This window comes from Diabrotica virgifera, chromosome 6 (genome assembly GCF_917563875.1).
Source record: "Diabrotica virgifera virgifera chromosome 6, PGI_DIABVI_V3a".
Classification (NCBI taxonomy): Eukaryota; Metazoa; Arthropoda; class Insecta; order Coleoptera; family Chrysomelidae; genus Diabrotica; species Diabrotica virgifera.
The window spans coordinates 180,078,808-180,099,090 of NC_065448.1; the positions used below are offsets into that span (position 1 = coordinate 180,078,808).

General features: G+C 34.4%; 1 protein-coding gene across 2 annotated transcripts in view; it reads right to left on the bottom strand.

The window, feature by feature from the left end:
* LOC114328180 (sodium-coupled monocarboxylate transporter 1) overlaps positions 1-20,283 on the bottom strand; it is a 542,514-nt gene that overhangs the window by 310,365 nt on the left and 211,866 nt on the right. The window contains exon 1 of one of the 2 annotated variants that reach the window (XM_028276962.2): positions 3,083-3,199. The exons of the other annotated variant lie outside the window; for it this stretch is intronic. The gene's annotated coding sequence lies outside the window, so the exon portion shown is untranslated. Of the gene's footprint in view, positions 1-3,082; positions 3,200-20,283 lie in introns of those variants that run through there. 2 annotated transcript variants of the gene reach the window in all.

Genomic DNA, 20,283 nt, shown 5'->3' on the forward strand with positions numbered 1-20,283 from the left:
TTCCAGCTGAATTCTTTATTTGATCAGACCATCTAGTTGGTGTTCGTCCTCTTAATCTTCTCCCCGGAACGTTTCCAGAAACAATTAATCTCTCCAAACTGTCGTCACCTCCGCGAACCACGTGACCAAAGAATTGCAGTATTCGTTGCAGACATATTGTGGACAGCCTTTTTTTAATCTTGAGTTGGTTTAAAATGAAAATGTTTGTCCTATATGCTGTCCAAGGTATGCGCAGCATTCTTCTCCAGCACCATGTCTCAAAGGCATCATTTTTTTTGCCTCTTGCATGCGCGAAGAGTCCAAGTCTCTGCTCCGTATAGAAATATTAAGAATACAAGGGCATTCACCAGTCTCATCTTGATATTTTGAGAGATAGATCTGTCTTTCCAAACTTTAGTTAGGCGGTTCATCGCATTTTTTGCCAAAGCAATACCTCTCCGAACTTCTGCTTCGGTAAGAGATTGGTAAGGGTTAAGGGTAGGAAGTAATAGGGAATATTGACATCCCAACTGCAAAAAAACCCTGAAATATGCCTACTGCTTTCCAACAAATAGGTTAAAGGTCCTAGGAATAGAATCCAACTCTGCCGGCCAATCCTAGTGTCGTGTCTTCAAAGACGAAATGACGTAATGTCTTATGCAGAAGGCGAGATAAAGTGAAACGTGGGTTTACAACGCTTTAAAACTGAAATATGCCGTCTATGAGAATACACTCTAAAATTCTGGTAATCTACATAGGTTGAAGGCTTTGTCCCTTGACCGGTTCTCCTTCTTCTTCTTCTTATAGTGCCCACTCCACTACTGAAGGTTGGCTATAAATTGCAAATTCGTCTCCATCTTTTGCTTTTCTGGTGTGTTTAACCCGGTGCTGTCGCGAATGTTTTCCAACCAGGATATTTGTCGTCTACCAGGACCCATTTTTACTTCGATTTTACGAAATGTAACGGAAGTTACGACCCATTGACATATTAAACGGCCATATCGACGCAAAAGATCCCTTTGACGTTGACATACAGAAAGTAATACTGAATAATTATATTCAAAATCATAGAGAGATAACAAAGGAATTATACAAGGAAGTAAATCAGCATATACAAGAAAATAAAAATAAAGTCATCGAAAATAGAAACAAATCGAGACAAGACCCTATTACGTATAAACCAAGCACAAAAATTTATAACCGAAAAACAGTCACCAGGAATAAATTACTTCCACGATATTCTGCAAAACTTATAAAGAAAAATAACGAAGTTACTGTAAAAACATCAAAAGCTACAGTACATAAGAAGAACATAAAACATCAACCTAAATCAAAAACAAATTGGGAACCTTCCCCACAAGATCAGCCAGACGATAGGAAAGAAATTAAAGATAAAGAAACTGAAATACAAACCAGAAGTAATTCCCCTCAACCTGGGACAAGCAAGGATTTAGATTACTAACAGACAACAAAAAAAAAAGATAAAGAAAAAAAAATAAAATTAACTTTTCAAAATATCCAGAGTTATTAAATTCAAGAGCAAACGTTCCAGATAAATCACGAATACTTCCCAAAAATTAGGACTACAGAAATTCAAACCATTCAGGATAGACCACATCCCTTTGGAAAAATTCCATAAACTCTCCGAAGGAAGAAGAACATCCAGAAAAAATAACCCAAAATTATGGAACCATAGCCATAGCCATTTTTTGTTAACTCCTGTATAAATTTTTATTAAAATTATTTGCCTTGTATATGTTACAGACACAAAAACAAATTCTAGCAACGAAATTTCAAGAGATGCCAATCCAAAAGTTTTGTTCATCCCTTACAAAACTTCTTCAGGGGATGGAGTAGCTATAGTACAACGACCGCTACCATCCAGTATATTGTACCACGTGGAATCAACACGAGGCTACGTCGCGTCGCAGCGTTGAACATTCTGGACCTAATTGCGACGTATTGGACAGCAAGATCAGCAATTATAAAATTATAAAACACCATGTAAAAATCAATATTTTTTAGTCTGATTAAAAATAGTAAAAAGTAGTTTGATTTAAATGTTAAAGTAAAGTCTGATTTTAAATTATTGAGTTGTATCTAAAATCTTTGTTTGTCGAAATAAAAGGTTTAATTGTGAAGTTCAGTTTTTAAAAAAGTGTTTTTCCAAAGAACATTCATAATTCGCGTCATTAACATATTAACGTTGTCGGACTAACGCAACGAGGCCGTAAATTTGTCGGACAAGAGATCGACAATCTTTATTAATTAAATATAAGTACTTTCATTTGAAAATTAAGAGTTTTGTAATAACAAAACTACCGCGCTAGAGTGACATCTTGCGGGTGTCGGACTCTACAATCACGCCCTCTTTTTTGTCCGACAAAAATAATTTATTTTATTTTAACGTATAATCTTTTGACTAAATTTAATATTTATAGTTTTGTAATGACAAAACCTAACCGCGTTAGAGCTACAGGTTTAGGCGTGGGGCGTGCGGAAACGCGCCCAACCTGCACTCTAAAATTTTTCACAAAGTGGTAGACTCGCTCAAACGAAGCAGTTAAAACCATTTTTAAGACTTTTGTAATCATCTTCCAAAAAGGACGATGGACGATGTACTGTGGACTACAAGAATGAAGCGGTCCGTGTCAGGAATAACTCTGCGAGACAGTATAAAAAACGAAGATATCAGGAGAAGAACCAATCACTGACGTCATTGAAAGAAAGGCCAGACTAAAATAAAGATAGGCAGGACACAGCCAGAATGACAGATGGGCGATGGACAGGTTATTGGAATGGAAAGGAAGACAAGAGAAGGGTCGGCCAACCACCTAAAAGATGGACTGACGATTTAAAAAGGCTAAATAAAAACTGGATGAGAGCGTTGCAAGATAGACGGGATTGAAAATACGAGAAAGAGGCCTATATTTAGCAGGAGACTTTTGAGACTAGCAGAAAACTCTTATTTTACAATTTTATGTAACTTACTCTGGAATTTAGTAAATAAAGCTCTCAATTTAACAATAATTATTTATAATTGCTATTTTTAAAATTTCAGGAAACCAAAATGAAATTTTTGATATGAACTTAATTTACTTACTTTGATTTGAATTTAGTAGGTTGAATATTCCATGGGTAAACTACTAAGCACTAACACCAGTTACACCAGGAATCAGACACCTTTGAGAGTTTCTATCACTAATGTTAAACAAGCCGAGAATGTGTATTTTCAATATAGTTCAACAACAACACACTTAAGAAACATGACCATCGATGTGAACCAACTACACTGCTTCGTTAACATTTAATACTTTTGGAATCCTCATGCAGGTTACTTAATTAGCCAGAACCTCCAAACATATGATTCATAAGTGTTTATTTGCAATACTCCAAAAATTTGGGCGCCAACAAAAATCCCCGTATTTCTATAAAAACATTTCTTCATAATTTAATTTGCTGAATTAATAACCCAGAATATTTTAATTATTTAGTAGAACACATAATGTGGCTACATACATTATACATTTGTCTGCTAATTTTATTTTCAAGTTCATCTACCAGTGATGTTAATGATGTCAATTGTGATGGTCAACAAGGTCTAACATAATAACAAAAAATTTATAATAACAAATTATGTTGTTACTACCTGATGACTACAATAAAATATTTATATAAGAACTTTTGTCGAAGATAAAGAAATATCCTGTATACTTGCTATGCCAACAGCATAAATTACTGGACGCATTTCTTCATCGCACCCAGGAAACTTATATTTAAATCCACTTCAACAACTCGTTCGATCTGTTATTCAGTCATTCCTGTCTAATAGACGCTTCCACATTGTGCTAAAAGCATATGGCAAAACCAAAAAATAACCTACTTTAGGGAGATGTCCTGGCTCCATGCATATTTAATCAATAGGCAACGAATGCATCTTTAAGATGACAGCTTTTTTTAGACAACCATCTTGGTATTGGCGAGAAAGGGAAAATTTACTTCATATAATTTAAAACCAGACGTTGTTTCTTCTTTCGATGCATGCCTCTGTTGGAGTGTTGATTGATTATCATCATCATCATCATCATCATCATGCAACCTCTTGTGTCCACTGCTGGACATAGGTCTGTCCCATTTTTCGCCTATCTTCATGGTTCTGTGCGTCTTGTTTTCAGTGCTTGGATATTCGTTCAATGTCGTCCATCCCGCGTGTTGGTGGTCGTCCGCTGTGTTGTCTTCTCGTGAGCGCCAGTCAATTAGTTTGCTGGCCCATCTTGAGTCTTTTAGTCTCGCTATGTGACCAGCCCAATTTTATTTCAGCTTGGCTATACGGTCGACGACATCAGTGATGCCTGTTCTTTTCCTTAGGTCTTGGTTCCTTATTGTGTCTTTTCTTGTGACGCCGAGAATCGATCTTTCCATGCGCCTTTGTGCCACTCGCATTTTTAGTGGTTGTTTTTGTGAGCGTGAGAGTTTCTGCTCCGTATGTCATAATACTGCCTATTGCCTATTGATATCCTTAAAATAATAGAAAATGAGTACATAGATGTCCTCTTAAAGCTATTTAATGAAATTTATCAGTCGGGTAACATACCCAATGAATGGTTGACCTCAACATTTATTTGTCTCCCAAAAAAGAAAAATGCTAGAGAATGCACCGACCACCGTACCATAAGCCTGATGTGTCAAACACTTAAAATGTTTTTAAAGATCATTCATAAACGCATTTACCAAACACTTGATATGGATATTGAAGAAACGCAATTTGGATTCCGTAGGGGCGTAGGTACCCGTGAAGCTCTCTTTGCATTCAACGTACTAATCCAGAGATGCTTGGACGTGAACCAGGATATGTACGTCTGTTTCATAGATTACAACAAGGCTTTCGATAAAGTCCGCCACAAACAGCTAATGGACGTCCTCAAAGCAAAACAAATGATGAACAATGACATCAAAAATCAAACAGCAAGCACACATATGCATTAACGAACACACCTCAGAAGAGTTCGAAATTAAAAGAGGAGTGCGACAGGGGTGTGTATTGTCACCACTACTATGCAATGCATATTCTGAAGAAATTATCAAAAGAGCTCTTGAGGGAGAAACAGCAGGACTAAAGGTAAATGGAACGCCAATTAACAACATTAGATATGCGGACGATACTATCATAATAGCAGACAACCTTAAAGACCTCCAAAAGCTAATGGACAAGATAGTTGAGTATGGAGAAGAATATGGATTATCAATAAACATCAAGAAAACTAAATTTATGAGGATATCAAAAACCCAAAATAATGATGAAAGCCTGACAATTAAAGGTAAAACTTTAGAACAAGTAGAAAACTATAACTATCTTGGCACAATAATTAATCACACAAACGATTACTCCAAAGAAATCAAAGTTCGAATAGAGAAAGCAAGAACAAACTTCAATAAAATGAGAAAGGTACTTTGTGCAAGAGAACTGAAATTAGACTTGAGAGTTAGGCTGGCAAGGTGTTACATTTTTTCGACTCTGCTTTACGGGATAGAAGCATGGACTCTTAACGCATCGACTACTAAAAAGTTGGAAGCATTTGAACTGTGGGTGTATAGAAGAATCCTGAAGATATTATGGACCGAGCATATAACAAACAACGAAATCATGAAAAGAGTCAACAAAAGACTGGAAATATTGGAAACCATCAAGACAAGAAAGCTGCAGTACCTGGGGCATGTTATGCGTAATGAGAGATACAACGTACTTCAGTTGATTATACAGGGGAAATCCAGGGCAAGAGAAGTGTAGGAAGGAGACGAATTTCGTGGTTGCGTAACTTGAGGGAATGGTTCGGATGCACATCAACCGAACTCTTTAGAGCAGCAGCATCTAAGATCAGAATAGCCATGATGATTGCCAACCTCCGTCGCGGAGATGGCACGTGAAGAAGAAGAAGATGTCATAATAGGAAGAACACACTGGTCAAATATCTGCCGTTTCATAGCTATCGGGATGCATCTTTTAAAGCATCATAAAGCATTCATACCATCTTTTAAAGATGTCTCTCAGTGAACCATACGCAGCCGAAGTAAGTGTTATTCGTCGTTCAAATTTGCAGGTCTGATTTTCCTTGCTTATTTTGATTTCATGACCGAGATATGTGTACTTTTCCGTCAATTCTACCACTTGATTTTGGATGGTTAGGTGTTCGCTGGGAACTAAATTTGTCATAAATTTGGTCTTACCGATGTTCATTTTTAGACCTATAGTTGAAGATACGTTTACTAATTCTTGTAGCATTTGTTGTGCTTCACCCAGATCCTCGGTAATAAGTACTATATCGTCGGCAAAACGTAGATTATTGAGCATTTCCCCATCTATTTTTATTCCTCTATTTTCTCACTTTATCATTTTAAAGGCGTGTTAGAGGACCGTCATAAATAATTTAGGTGATAGAGTGTCACCCTGTCTCACACCTCACTTGATATTAATTTCTTAATTTTTCTGGTGGTATCATGTAGTTTTACATGCATTTTGGTACAATGTTTGTACTAACTTTGTAAACCGGTAGTCTATTCTACTATTGTTCAGAGCAGTTATAATGCTGTCTAATTCCACAGTGTCGAAGGCTTTGTGAAAGTCTACGAAGATAACTACCAGTAATCTGTTATATTTTATCTATTTTTCTATCAGGATTTTTACTGTTTGTAGGTGATCGTTTGTTCCGAATTTTGAGCGGAAGCCAGCTTGTTCTCGGGGCTGGTAGAAATCCAACTTTTTTTCTAGTCTTGTCGTAATTATTCGGGTAAACACTTTATAGATGTGGTTCAATAAGCTGATTGGTCTATAGTTTTCTAGGTGAGCCTTGTCCCCTTTCTTGTGTAGTAAAATTGTTACTGCATTGTTCCATGTCTCCAGTATGCAAGAATCTGTTAGACAAAGGTTAAACAAAATTTTTATTTGGTTGAGAAGGGCACGTCCGCCCTTCTTTATAGCTTCTATTACGACTCCATCTTCTCCTGGTGCTTTGTTGTTTTTCATCTTTTTCATTGCGTCCTGGATTTCGCTTAGCTCTCTGGCATATCTCTGGCATGAGCTCTGAACCCTGGTTCAGAATTTTTGATGCGGCGGCTTCTAAGTTTGTTTAGTCTTCTCTTTGACTTGTGTATAGTTCTTGATAGAAGTTTTCAACTACCTGTAGTAGTTCTTCTCTATTTGATGTGGGGACTCCTTCTTTGTTCTTTAATTTGTGTATTTTACATTTGCCATTGTTTAACCGTCTTCTCAGGACTTTCAGACTTTTATCTCTTTTATAGTTCGATGGATTTTCTCATTCTTAAATTTCCTGAAATCTTTCATTATAGTTTTTGGTACATCTTTATTTATATTTCGCAGTTTTTCTTTGTCAATGCTTTCGTTTCCTTTGATTTTTCTTCTAGTTTCCATTAGTTGCTTTGTTTCAATGGCTATTTTTTCATCTTGGCGTCTTTTAGGGCAGCATTTTACTTGAGCCTCTCGAATAGCTTTTACGATATTTTTGTTTAGGGAATTTACATTATTCGTGCATTAATTTTGTTGTAGAATTTTATTGATATTGCCTTGGTATTCATTTAAATCCGTTGGGTTGTTCCATATTGGGTTGGCTTTCTTCCTAATTGTCTTGGATCTTTCTGTTATTAAGTCTAATTTTACTTGATTGGTAATCCCCATGAGAATATCAATAAATTCTCGCTCGTTTGCTGCACCGGAAAGTTACTATATATCCAGCCCGATTCTTGTAGTCCGCAATTTGGCTAGATAATCAGGAGAGGAATTATGCTTCTTACTGTCTGTTATTACAAATTTTTTTGTTTTGACAATATTCAGAAACTATCGCCAACACTTTGAGGATTTTCCGGCATACTCCCATAGTCCAAACGTCCTAAACATAGACTACGTCTCAAACGCATCTGTTTAAATCACTGTGTAGATTTTAGCATCCATATTTCACCACCATGAGGAAAAATATACCAGACATAACATTTGAGTATTGCTGATCTCGTTTTTTGTGTTCTGGATGTACTGCTAGCATTCCTTACGACGGTCTATATTTGTGAATACTATTTTTTCGGTATTATTGCGCAAACTTGTTCTTGTACGATGATTCTTCAATTGAAACCAATCTTTGGTTCCAAAAAAAAAATATTAACGCCTTTTTCAGTGGCCCAAAGATGTAAAAATCGCAGGGCGGTAAATCGGGACTACAAGGTGGATGCTGTCACATCCTCCATTTCTTTCGATATAGATTCTCTTCCACTACTTTGGCAACATGAGGCCGAGCACTGTCATGCAGAAGAATGATAACTCTGGAGAGCTTTCTGGGACGTTTTCGTCTTACTGCTTAACAGAGTTTGTTCAAAGTTTCATTAAATAGTTTTGCTTTGATATCCAGTTCTGTAAACTCCTGTTCTGAACTCCACGAGACTAGTCTAAATAATGCTACACAAAAACTATAAAGGTAGATACCGAATATAAAAAATTCAACAATTGATTTCTTTTTAAGTAATTTAACAGCTGACCAGAACACAGATTATTCGTTGTGGAAGGCAACAAAAGAACGAAGAGACCAATTATTCATTCTCCTCCTATCAAGTTGGAAAACGGCAACTGGGCTAGAAGTAACGAACAGGAAGCAGAACGATTTGCCGATCATTTAGAAAGCACGTTCAAACCCAACGACAATGATGGTGAAGAACTGAGATGGGAAGAACCATTCCAAACGGAAGAAAGAATAACGTTAACAATATTTAGAGAAGTATCGACAGAGCTAAAAAAAGAGAATATAAATCCTAACAAAGCTCCAGGATATGATCTCACAACAGGAAAACTATTAAAAAATCTACCAAGAGAAGCCATAGTTACGCTGACACACCTAATAAATGCTGCTTTTAGATTGAGATATGTTCCCAGACTCTGGAAAGTAGCCGAAGTCATTATGATCGCCAAACCAGGTAAACCTCCTAATAAAGACCAATCGATCTCCTATCGACCAATATCACTCCTTCCGGTGAAGTCAAAACTATTTGAAAAACTTCTATTGAAAAGATTAAAACCAATAATAGAAAGAAAAAATCTTATACGAAATAATTAATTTGGTATCAGAAATAAACATTTGACTATAGATCAAGTTCACAGAATAACGAATATAATAGAAAAAATATTAGAAGAAAATAAAGTCTGCTCTACAATCTTCTTGGACGTAGCACAGGCGTTTGATAAAGTCTGGCATGAGGGTTTAAACTATAAACTAGGAACGTTCATGCCTAAACAGTATTTGGAAATCCTAGAATCATACATTGCGAATAGATATTACAGAGTAAAAAAAGAAGAAGTGTACACCGATTTAAGGGAGATCATAGCCGGCGTGCTACAAGGGAGCGTATTAGGTCCGGTCCTGTACCTATTGTATACGTGTGATATTCCAGAGCTAGAATAACCACTATTGCCACCTTCGCCGATGATACAGCCATAGTAGCGATAGGAAAGACTAGTGAAGAAGCGACTGATACGTTGCAACTATCAGTAAATACAATACATACATGGACCAGAAAATGGCGAATAAAATTAAATGAGACAAAATCTGCACACATTAACTTTACAAATAAAAAATAGAAAATCTCATAGTTAGAATAAATGATACCAAGTTCCAACATCAGCAATATACTTGGACATCACCCTAAACGCGAGGCTGCTTTTGAAAGTCCCTATCAAACAGAAAAGGTTGATATTAGATATAAGAAATTGTATTGGCTGATTGGAAAAAATTCAACATTATACATTCATAACAAATTATCCATTTACAAGCAAGTACCGAGGTAAGTATGAGTATGGGTGCCAACTCTGGGGGTACTACCAAAGCTAGTAACCAACACATTATCCAGAGATTTCAAAACAAAGTACTGAGGAACATTTTTGATGCTCCTTGGTGTATCCGTAACAGCAACTTCCACCAGTACCTGAGTATGTAAACTGCGACCGAAATAATCAAGAGAATAGCAGCAAGTCATAAGCAGAGGCTGCATAGTCATATATGAACGTCGAGACAATCCAGCTTCTTGACACCACTGAACTAAAAAGACGACTCATAAGGACAAAACCATTTGTCCAATAGATTAAATCCGAAGTCTAAGATGGGCAGACAATGTCCGAAGACCTCCTAATAACCGCCTTGCCAATCTAATGCTATGGAACGATAATATATGGTCCGATTTAAGAACAATGTGACTACCCACTGACTTAACTATCATGGACGACCGTTCGAGAAGGTAGTGGGTTATGCAGTCAGCCTAGACTCACCCCGGGTTATAGTGTTACGAGAAGAAGAATTCCTTTTTAAACAACATTCCCAAGAACATAATTTTAAATATTTATAGTAGTTTTTCCTCTCAAAACTTTTATTTAGCTCGAAACTTTCCTCGATATTTTATGTTTTGGCTGGTTTCATTAGAAGTCTTATCTGGAAAACCTCAGGATAGAACTTCCATACATTTCACATGATTATTCTGTTTAGTATAATCATGGACCACCCTTATCAACCCTAACAAATTTAGAGTTCGCGTAATGTTGTAAGTTCGGTTTCAATTACATTGCAGCCCATTACACTGCATTATAAATAAAGACTGGATTATATGCAAAATGCATATGCATATATATGCTGCATATTTCTCATGTTTTTCATAAATGCATATGCCTTGCATATTTGGAGATTTAAGAGCATATAAATGCATATTTTGATGGGAATTTACTCTACCCCATTTAAAAATAAGGTATATATTAGTAACATCAACATCCATTAAAATAAAATGTGAAAGTAAATATTTTGCTGTTAAGCTCCTTTGTTGTTGTACCCATAAACATAATGGGCGTTATTTATAGCTGCAGGTATCATTATCCGGATATTTAAGATTTATAGACTTCTCAGAATTTACAAATTACCTAAGTAAATACCGATTATATTTTGAATAACATTACAAATATTACCTGTACTTTCTGCTGGTGTCGGCCAACTATGAATTATTCTGGGAAAACCAACCAAAACGAAATTTTAAGGCAGCGTTGCCAATTTAGCTTATTTTATGCTAGATTTGGCATATTTTTGTGTTGTTTAGCTTATTTATTTCTTGTTTAGCATATAGCATATTTTCTAGCATATTAAATAATATAAAAATTATTTAGTAAAAATCGAAAATCTTCTAATTCAGAACAAATTTTTATGTTGGCCTTACAATTACTAAAACAACTTAGGAACTCTCTCACAGGAACTTGAAACTGATATCAGTGAGTCAAATCTGATTCCTAACAAAAAATGTTTAACCATTCACACATACACACCTACATCAGCAAATCCCTTCGCCTTCAATAATGTTTATATTAGTACTTATGTCTGTGGACCATGAGATTACTATTAACTACAGGATCATGTTTCAGCATTTTTTAAAACAAATAATTTATCTGTACTGGGTTATGCTTGCTATAGGGATTTTTTATTAGTTGATAATGGAATACCTACTGTTGAACTGATCATTCCATCATTCTTGTGAGGTTTGGCAAATACTATATTGGTCGAGTTGGCAACACTGTTTTAAGGGTAGGATAGATTATTTTATTTTATGAATGGTTAGTCTTAAATCAATCGCCGATTATTCAACTTTTGTGATTGCAAGTTATTGACTATACTGTGTAAAAAAATCATTTTATTATTATTGTGAAAATGCCTAAAGTAGCAAGGGAAAAATCAAGTCTTCTCAGAAGTTGGATTGGAAGTAACAATCATCTAAAAGTTATCGACAGTGAAAGTATGTTTTGCACCATTTGTGATAAAAAGGTAAGTTCTCCACTTCAATAGATTTTTAAACTTATCAAACTTCTTTGCACATCTATGTGTCTGTCTATTCTAAAATGACAAACCGTCCCATTTCTTCAAAAACTGTTTTTTAAAGTTCGCAACGGTTTGGCTTATACAGAGCGAGGTGTTGAGAGTGGCCCACCCTGTATACTACGGTACACTGACTGTACTTTATTGTTTGACGATTTCAATTTCACTTTGAGAAATAAAAAAAAATTGGGGGAGGTTTAAAAAGTTTGATCATTTTAATGTAGGTATCTATTTACGAAAACATCTAAAACATCATTATCATTATATTCCAGATTCCATGTCAAAAGAAATTCCAAGTAGTTCAACACATAAAAACTTCACTTCACCAAACTAAGCTATCAAAAAATGATAATAAACCTCGCCAGCAGATTCTACAGAACAGTTTGCAGATTCAGAATACGTCAGTTGGGCAAGAAACCTTTGCAAAGGATTTATGCCATTTTTTTTTGAACTGCAATATCCCTCTGCACAAGTTAGAACATAAATCGTGTCAAAACTTTTTAAAAACTTATTGCAAGATTAAAGATAAACCAGCTCAAATACCAAGTTCTTCAACTCTTCGGAAAAAATATGTCAGTGCATGTTACAAAGATGTGATGACGAGTATTAAAAATCAGTTAAAAGCCGATTATCTTTGGATTTCCGTCGACGAAACAACGGATACAAAGGGTCGACAAATTGCGAATCTAATTGTTGGAGTTCTTAACGACTCTGGCGATTTTAAAAACTCATACTTAATTAGTGTAAAATGTTTGGAAAAAACAAACTATGCTACAATAGCTAGATTTGTTAACGAATCCCTAACAAATTTTTTTTTACCTGATCAAGTACCATTTGAAAAAATATTATTAATGCTTAGTGATGCCGCCTCATATATGATGAAAGCTGCATCCAATCTTAAAATCTTTTTCCCTAATTTAATTCACTGTACATGTTTGGCGCACGGCCTAAACAGAGTTGCAGAGAAAGTTAGAATTGAATTTCCCAATGTAAACACCTTAATAAATAATGTAAAAAAAGTATTTCTGAAAGCACCACTACGTGTACAGGTATATAGGGAGATGCTTCCCGATATTCCTTTACCACCAGAACCAGTATTAACCAGATGGGGAACTTGGCTTAAAAGTGCTATATTTTTATCTGAACACTACGACGACATCAAAAGCGTTATTTCAAGTTTTGATCCGACTTGTACCGCTATTGATAACTGTCAAAATATTTTTAAAGAAAAGTCTATTAAAAATCAATTGTTGTATATAAAATCGAATTTCGATATCATTGAAAGTTCAATTACAAAATTAGAGGCTCAAAATTTATGTCTTCACAATAGTATGTCTATTGTTGATTCGGTTAAACAGAAAATAACAAATCTGAATGGGGAAATTGGAGTAAAAATTAAAGATAAACTTGATGACGTTTTAAACAAAAATGAGGGTTTCACTTTATTGCGTTCAATAAATAATATAATCAATTTTGGAAACTTCGATGAAAATATTAATATGGATCCGTCTCTAATAGCAAAGTTTAAATATGCCCCAATTACATCTTGTGACGTTGAGAGATCTTTTTCTGCCTATAAACAAATATTAACAGATAGAAGACATAATATTAGTTTAGAAAATATGAATCAATATATGATTATTTATTGTAACAATAAAAATATGTAAATTTGTTTTATTGTACTCTTTTTATAATATTAGTTTAGAAAATATGAATCAATATTGTAACAATAAAAATATGTACATTTATTTTATTGTACTCTTATTTATCTTGTGGTCAAAATAAAATATGTTGCCGTTTTATTTGTCACAAAACCTGAAGTTAAAAAAATATATTAAGAAATAATAATACAATTTGGTTTAAATTCAAACCTATTTATTTATTTTTATTATTTTTTATTTATTTATGTATTTAACGTAAACCATAAAATTATTCATATAAAAATAAGTGCATATATAAATGCATATTTGCATGTTAATTGTGCATATTCAGCTTGTTTTAAAATGCATATTGCATGCATATTTTAGACATTTTTTAGTGCATATTTTCCAGTCTCTAATTATAAATTTATAGGAAATAAATCTCCCGAGGTCTGAGACTATTATATGCCCACGAGTGCAGTGCTTCAGGACGGCACCCACTTGGCAAGCATTCAAACTAACACTCTAGCTAAAATAAGCCTGTAAATACTCCACTCTCAAAATATATTTCTTTTTAATACCGCTGCTACCAATAAAGCTTTTCAATCTAGCTATTAATTTGTTTTTATTAATCATTTCATTCAGCCGATAGACGATAACAATGAACATAAATTAAGTAAGGAACAAATTACGCTGATTCATTCCATTTTATTGACCATTGCATACTACATAAATTAGTAATATTCCTAGTTACTTGTGAATTTATGACAAATTAAAATTATTTATTTATATTTCGATATAACAAATTATACTGCAACACGAGTGGATTAATAATTAATATTTTTATTAATATTATCAAAGATGTATTTCTAATTTTTCATCTTCTATTTAAATAATCATGGCGATTACTTGGCAAATATTTCCCTATTCTTTGTTTTTCTTATTATCTAGTTCTTTATAATTTAAACCAAACCAACGTCTTATATTTCGGATCCTAGAAAGTTTCTTCCCCCCAACTTCGCGTGTTCCTAGTCTAATTGAAGTCAAATATTCGCTACATAAGATAATAATCAAAAATGAATATCCATTTTAAATTTCGTTGCAACACGAAACTACAGCCGCATCATTATTACAGTTCAATCAGAGAGTGCAGCAAGCACTTCTACTTGTTTCGAAATTTATTAGTCTCTCATCAGGAGGCACATATGCTGCTCTCTCTGACCCAACTAGGACAAACCCCGGCGTGCAGTCAAGGATTGCAATGAACGAAATGGCAGGGATGCCCTAGCGGCAACTGCTATCAAAAAACTAAGTTTTCAATCTAATAGCACATAAAACAACATCCAAAATTATTATTCTACATCCTACCAGACTGAAAACAATGAGAACCTTCTCTGGTAACACCTCTGAGGCTTCTACAATTTGCAAGCTATAACGGATGCTGAGACTAAGGAAGATGAGGGAATTTTACAATTTATAATTCACGACCCATCTGCTCAGCGAGGTAAAGTTCCAACGAGAATGGTTTCCTTCGTACTCCAATCGGAGTAAACATGTAAATCAAAAATTAATATCCATTTTCAATTTCGTTACAACACGAAACTACAGCCGCATCATATTCTAGTTCAATTAGAGAGTTCAGCAAGCACCTCTACCGGTTTCGAAACTTATTAGTCTCTTATCAGGAGGCACATATGCTGCTCTCTATGCTGCTCTCTGTCCTAGTCGGATCATTTTCTGGGATTCACAAGGTGTGATATATATCCACTTACTGGAAAAGAGCACAACAAGCACAGGGCCTCGATTTTTGACCCTTCGCTTCGGTATCGAACGTATTCGTTTCGTATACTAAACCGGATACGAAGCGAATACGTTCGATAACGAAGCGAAGAGTCAAAAATCGAGGCCGAGGGCTTTACTATATCGCATTACTGGCCCGATTCGACACCGAATTTTAGAAAAAAAGCCCCAATTTTGGAAGAAAAAAATACTTTTCCACCACGACAACGCTCAGGCTCACACTTCCGTCACCACGATGGCCCAATTGGTGGAATTGGGCTGCAAACTGCTGTTCCATCCAACGTATTCTCCAGATTTGGGGCTGTACGAGTTCTTTTTGCTTCTTAAGTTAAAAGAGCCACTTGCCGGGCAGACATTTAAGTCGAATAAAGAGCTCATCACCACCACGGCAGCCTATTTTGCAGACCTCGGGAAAAGGTATTCTTCGGACAGGTTAAAGAAGGTGAAGCATCTCTGGATCAAGTGTATCGAGGTAAAAGAGGACCACGTTCAGAAGTAAATCGTCACTTTTATATTACTAACGGAATAAACATAAAATAAAAAAGTTAAACATAGTAAAAAATGTCTAAAAACCCACTTTTCGCTATTGTTGTTTCCACTATACATAAATTATCACGAGTGTACTAATAAAAGCAATAAAAGCTAACTTTTACTTTATGCAAATGGTTTGATACGCTATACAAATAAAAAATCGTATTTCCATAGTTTACAATTAGATAACAAAGTGGTGTCAAATTGAACTTAAATTAAAACTGTAAACAACTACGATATTTATAAGTGGAAAAGTAGGTTTGATTTTAATATTTGAATAAAAATATAAGTCACTGATTATATTGGTAGAAGTCAAGATAATATAAGAGAAAGTTGTAGGATTTTAGTTTATAAACTATAAACTTATAAAAAGAATAAGTTTTCACTCTAATGGCATATAGAATATCCCACCAGAATGAAAACAATGGGAACCTTCTCTGGTTACACCTCCGAGGCTTCTACAATTTGCAAGCAATTATAAACTTATACTTTTTGCTGTAAAACGAAATTAAGAGACTCTAATATTTCCGTTCGTTCAGAGAGCATCATAAACGCCCTTAAGTTCATTTCACTCTCATTAGAGATCTTCTGAGGGGTATATACGTAAAACAACGCCTGACAGATGAAATTAATAACCGTTTAATGAATGTTAAAGAACAAATCCAGCAAAATACTGAAACAGAGACAAAATGGTTATTAATAAAGACAGAAATAGATAAATGTCAAAAAGAAATTCTTACACCAACCAGATACAAAAAGAAACAATGGATGACGGAGGAAATCTTAGATTTAATGGAAGAAAGACGTCAGCATAAAAACAAAGATAATCAGATGTACAAAAATGTGGATAAACAAATAAAATCCAAAATTAAACAGGCTAAAGAACAGTGGTTAAAAGAACAATGCGCAGAAATAGAAGAACACCAGAAAAGACATGATAATTTTAACACACATAAAAAAATTAAGGAATTAACGCAGATCAACAGAAAAAGAAAACCGGGAATACTAAAAGATACAGATGGGAAACTTGTGTTGAGTACTAACGAAAAATTAAAGAGATGGACAGAATACATAAATGAATTGTTCAAAGACAATAGAACAGAGCAGATGGAAGTCGAAGTAGAAGATGATACGGTTTTGAAGATATTAAAAGAAGAAATTAAATCGGCATTAAAAAACAGCAAAAATGGTAAAGCAGTAGGTCCAGACCAAATCCCAGTAGAAAGCTTAAAATGTATAAATGATGAAACCTTAGACATTATCGTAGACTTGTTTAACACAGTGTACAAAACAGGAAACATACCAAAACAATGGTTACTCTCAACCTTTTGTGCTATCCCTAAAAATACAAGCGCTAAAGATTGCAGTGAATACAGAACAATATCATTAATAAGTCACATTCTCAAATTATTCTTGAAAATAATACATGGTCGTATAAACAAAAAACTAGAAGAAGGAATAGATGATAGTCAGTTTGGGTTCAGAAACGGACTAGGAACCAGAGAGGCGTTATTTGCTTTTAATGTGTTAGCTCAAAGATGCATGGACATGAATGTGGATGTGCATGTTTGTTACGTTGATTTTGAGAAGGCTTTTGACAGAGTAAGACATGAAAAATTAGTCCAAATTCTAAAGACAAAAAACATAGACAAAAGGGACTTACGAATAATAACAAACCTTTACTGGAATCAAAGAGCACAAATTGTAATAGATAACGAACCCAGTCCAGAAATTGAAATCAGGAGAGGAGTTCGGCAGGGATGTATTATGTATTCATTACTCTTTAATGCATATAGTGAAGCCATTTTTGAAGAAGCATTGCTATCTCAAAGTGAAGGAATAATAATTAACGGAAGATCTATTAACAACATAAGATATGCAGATGACACCGTGATTATAGCAAGCTCTGCTGAACAACTCCAACTACTACTGAACAAACCAAACAATTTCTGTAAAGAATATGGACTAAAAATGAATATAAAAAAGACCAAATACATGATAATAACTAAGAAAACAAACATAAAAACAAGCATACATTTGGGAAATGTACCGATAGAAAGGGTTGATAAATACAAATACCTAGGAACCTGGATTTCAGAGAAAAATGATCAAACAACAGAAATAAGGACCAGGATAGAAATAGCAAGAAATGCGTTTGTAAAAATGAAAACAGTTCTCTGCAACAAAGACCTTAGCTTAGAACTGAGAGCAAGAGCTTTGAGATGCTACGTGTTCTCGATACTACAATATGGACTTGAAAGCTGGACATTAAAGCAAGAACACATAAATAAGCTACAGTCATTTGAAATGTGGTGTTACAGAAGAATGCTTAGAATAGCATGGACACAGAGGAAAACGAACACGGAAGTACTGCGAGAAATGGGTAAAGAATGCGAAATAATAAACACAATAAAAATAAGAAAGTTACAATATCTGGGACACGTAATGAGGGGACCGCGATATGAAATGCTAAGACTGATAATTAAAGACTGGATTATATGCAAAATGCATATGCATATATATGCTGCATATTTCTCATGTTTTTCATAAATGCATATGCCTTGCATATTTGGAGATTTAAGAGCATATAAATGCATATTTTGATGGGAATTTACTCTACCCCATTTAAAAATAAGGTATATATTAGTAACATCAACATCCATTAAAATAAAATGTGAAAGTAAATATTTTGCTGTTAAGCTCCTTTGTTGTTGTACCCATAAACATAATGGGCGTTATTTATAGCTGCAGGTATCATTATCCGGATATTTAAGATTTATAGACTTCTCAGAATTTACAAATTACCTAAGTAAATACCGATTATATTTTGAATAACATTACAAATATTACCTGTACTTTCTGCTGGTGTCGGCCAACTATGAATTATTCTGGGAAAACCAACCAAAACGAAATTTTAAGGCAGCGTTGCCAATTTAGCTTATTTTATGCTAGATTTGGCATATTTTTGTGTTGTTTAGCTTATTTATTTCTTGTTTAGCATATAGCATATTTTCTAGCATATTAAATAATATAAAAATTATTTAGTAAAAATCGAAAATCTTCTAATTCAGAACAAATTTTTATGTTGGCCTTACAATTACTAAAACAACTTAGGAACTCTCTCACAGGAACTTGAAACTGATATCAGTGAGTCAAATCTGATTCCTAACAAAAAATGTTTAACCATTCACACATACACACCTACATCAGCAAATCCCTTCGCCTTCAATAATGTTTATATTAGTACTTATGTCTGTGGACCATGAGATTACTATTAACTACAGGATCATGTTTCAGCATTTTTTAAAACAAATAATTTATCTGTACTGGGTTATGCTTGCTATAGGGATTTTTTATTAGTTGATAATGGAATACCTACTGTTGAACTGATCATTCCATCATTCTTGTGAGGTTTGGCAAATACTATATTGGTCGAGTTGGCAACACTGTTTTAAGGGTAGGATAGATTATTTTATTTTATGAATGGTTAGTCTTAAATCAATCGCCGATTATTCAACTTTTGTGATTGCAAGTTATTGACTATACTGTGTAAAAAAATCATTTTATTATTATTGTGAAAATGCCTAAAGTAGCAAGGGAAAAATCAAGTCTTCTCAGAAGTTGGATTGGAAGTAACAATCATCTAAAAGTTATCGACAGTGAAAGTATGTTTTGCACCATTTGTGATAAAAAGGTAAGTTCTCCACTTCAATAGATTTTTAAACTTATCAAACTTCTTTGCACATCTATGTGTCTGTCTATTCTAAAATGACAAACCGTCCCATTTCTTCAAAAACTGTTTTTTAAAGTTCGCAACGGTTTGGCTTATACAGAGCGAGGTGTTGAGAGTGGCCCACCCTGTATACTACGGTACACTGACTGTACTTTATTGTTTGACGATTTCAATTTCACTTTGAGAAATAAAAAAAAATTGGGGGAGGTTTAAAAAGTTTGATCATTTTAATGTAGGTATCTATTTACGAAAACATCTAAAACATCATATTATATTCCAGATTCCATGTCAAAAGAAATTCCAAGTAGTTCAACACATAAAAACTTCACTTCACCAAACTAAGCTATCAAAAAATGATAATAAACCTCGCCAGCAGATTCTACAGAACAGTTTGCAGATTCAGAATACGTCAGTTGGGCAAGAAACCTTTGCAAAGGATTTATGCCATTTTTTTTTTGAACTGCAATATCCCTCTGCACAAGTTAGAACATAAATCGTGTCAAAACTTTTTAAAAACTTATTGCAAGATTAAAGATAAACCAGCTCAAATACCAAGTTCTTCAACTCTTCGGAAAAAATATGTCAGTGCATGTTACAAAGATGTGATGACGAGTATTAAAAATCAGTTAAAAGCCGATTATCTTTGGATTTCCGTCGACGAAACAACGGATACAAAGGGTCGACAAATTGCGAATCTAATTGTTGG